Raw genomic sequence first — 2964 nt, 5'->3', positions numbered from 1 at the left:
CGACTGCTCCTTATGTCTCGGAGGTCCCGCGACTCTGCGCTTTGAGAGGTGCCTCAGCGCGCCACTTCACCGCCGGGGCGTCGCAAGCCGATTGCGTAGGGCCTCGGCACTCCCGTTGCATCATGGGGGCTGTAGTCCCAGCCGGCGCCCGCCCGGCTAGGAAGGGTGGGGCGGGGCGGGGCGGGGCGGGGCCTCCAGCTGTCAAGGGGTGAAATAACAAGGGCGTGGATTAGAGGTTCTCACTCTTGCGCTTGTTGCCCCAGAGCCTGACCCCACGGCCTCTGGCAGCTCTGGAATCCAGACTTGCATTTTGTAATCTTAGAGAAGCGCTCTCAAGAGGACCAGGCTGCTAGGGTGAAGTGACTCACCCAGGGAGACAGAAGCAACCTTGGGCCGCTGCCCTTCAGTTGCCTTTGAGGAAGTAAGAACAGCAACAAACGCAACGTATCAGGCTCCTACTACGTGCCAGTCACTGAACTGGGTACCTAACATACGTCGTTTTTCTCTAATCTTCACGACAGTGCTAGGAGGCTGGAGGGGAGGCTGCACAAGCTCAGATGTCAGATCACTGGGCCCCTCATTGTGTTCCTAACTAGCACGCAGCAGTAAACAGGGCCCTGGAAGGACTCAGTCCTACGCAGGGAAGGCTCCAAGCCCCAGCTCTCCCAAATGGAGAGGAGAGGTAGCCATATGTGGCCACCAGCCACACATGGTTATTGAACCTCTGAGATAATGCAAATTGCTGTAAGACTTAGTACAAAGAAAGGATATAAACCACCTCACTAATATTTGTACATTGATTATGTGTTGAAGTGATTATACTTTAGATAATTTGAGTTAAATAAAATATATTACTAAAATTACACCTGTTTCTTTTTACTTTTAAAAAACGGTGGCTGCTTATTAAGCCAGTCTGTTGCATTTTAAAAAAAAAAAAAACCGGTGGCTGCTAGAAAATTTAAAATTACATAAGTGGCCGACATCTGTGGCTCGATTTCTACTGGGCAGCACTGCTCTATAACGATGGCAGAATCCTGCCACAAACAACCTCAAGAGGCAAATCAGTACTGTGGTGACTGACCAGCTTATCAGTCTTCTGTGAGGAAGGTCAGAGGAAGATGTCCCACCCTCACTGCCCTTCTGTCCTGAGAGTCAGACTGGGGACTGTGGGGCCGCACCCAGCTCCTGCCTCAGGGTGTGGATTGGCCTGTCTGGAATGGCATGCAACGAGCTGTTACTAGCAGCTTTGTACTGTTGCTATCTGATTGTTTCCTTCCAAAGCGGACCATCAATTCTTTGCAGACAGGAATTATGAATTCCATTTCCTTTCCCTTCTTGGGCAGAATCTTGCCTAAGCCAGGTGGAGGTCTGGCTGTTCTCCCTACCAAACATCTCTACTGCCCATTCCCTCTGCTTCACTAAACCTCCCTTTGAGAATTGGCTCTGGCCCTGGTCACTTGCCTGGACTGCTGCAGGGGCCTTATAATCCATTCTCAGGCTCCTAGTCTTTCTCTCTGAAACACAACCTCAAATGGGAGGCCCTTGTATCAACCCCCTCAATGACAAGACTTCCTCAGCACTGTGGACAATGTTCCTGGGAAGGGGTGCAGGGCGGGGTTGGGGTGCAATTGCAGGTGACCTTTTCTCTTACATTACCAATTCCTATTTTGATTGACTTTTTCATGGTGGACATGAATTGAATTTGCAATCAGAAAAAGGAAACCCAAGACACACACACACACACACACACACACACACACACACACACACTTGTGTATGCACAGACTTGCTCAAGAAGATCATCCAAGAAACTGATTAGCCACATTGGTTTCCGGAGAGAGGAACTGGGTGGCCAAAGATAAGGGAGAGAACAGCTGGTCAGAAGGTAATGAGTTATCTCACTTGATTGTTCACAGTTACAGACTGAACTCCTTGTTCTACTCTTTCCCCCTTCTCACTACTGCACTTCACTGGTCTTAAAAAATTTTTTTTTGTGCTGTTTGAGTTCATTTTGAAAATTAAAAACCTTAAAAATCTTTAAAAGACTTACACACAACCTTTGAATGACTCTAAGTCACCCAGTCACCCCCTGGATGAAGTCCAAACTCTCCTTGGCCTGGGAAAATAGACCTTTAAATAGACTCCCCCTACCCCCACTCCAGCCACCCTGCATTCTCTGGACCTGGAGCTTCGCTCTGCGTGTTGGAAACCCCCTCCCCCTCCAAGGCCCAGCTTAGATGGCATTGGGTATCAGACTTCCTCAGCCTCAGCACGACTGCCATTTGGGTTTTGATAATTATTTTTTTGTGGGGGCGGGGAGGCCACCCTGTGTACTTACTGCAGGATGCTCAGGAACATCCTAGGCCTCTATCCATTAGATGCCAGTGGCTTCCCCATTCCTTCTTCAATTTCAACAACCAAAAATGCCTTGAGACATTGCCAAATATTCTCTGGGGAGCAAAACTGCACTCAAGTGAGGGGCACTATGTACCAGAAGCTGCTGGTCCCACCAGCACTCAGCCCACCTTGTTCTTGCAGCCACCAGGGCATTTATCACATAGTCCATGGAGAATGTTTGGATTTTTCTGTCCCCATTGCTAACTCCAAGTGCTTTGGGGGCAGGGATCAGATTTCTTCCATGGCTGAAAACATTCAATTCACTGTCCCTACCACTTGCTTGCTGTGTGCCCTTAGATCAATTAGTTGGTCTCTCTGAACCTCGATTTCCTCAGCTGTAAAAAGGAAATAACAGCCCCTACCCTAGACGGCTGTGTGCTGAGTGCCCAGGATGCACCGGGCCCAGCCCACAGCAAGGGATGGAGAGACGTTAGCTCTTACAACGTGTGACGAGTGTTCCTGGAAGAGTCTGTCCAGGGTATGGCAGGGGACACCAGAAATACCAGAAGCTCTCCCATGTGCACGTTTGCAGGAAGGGTGGTCAGCAAAGGTTTCCGAGACCTGACA

Source organism: Microcebus murinus, chromosome 2 (assembly GCF_040939455.1).
Source record: "Microcebus murinus isolate Inina chromosome 2, M.murinus_Inina_mat1.0, whole genome shotgun sequence".
Lineage (NCBI taxonomy): Eukaryota > Metazoa > Chordata > Mammalia > Primates > Cheirogaleidae > Microcebus > Microcebus murinus.
Note: the sequence above shows the minus strand (reverse complement) of the source record.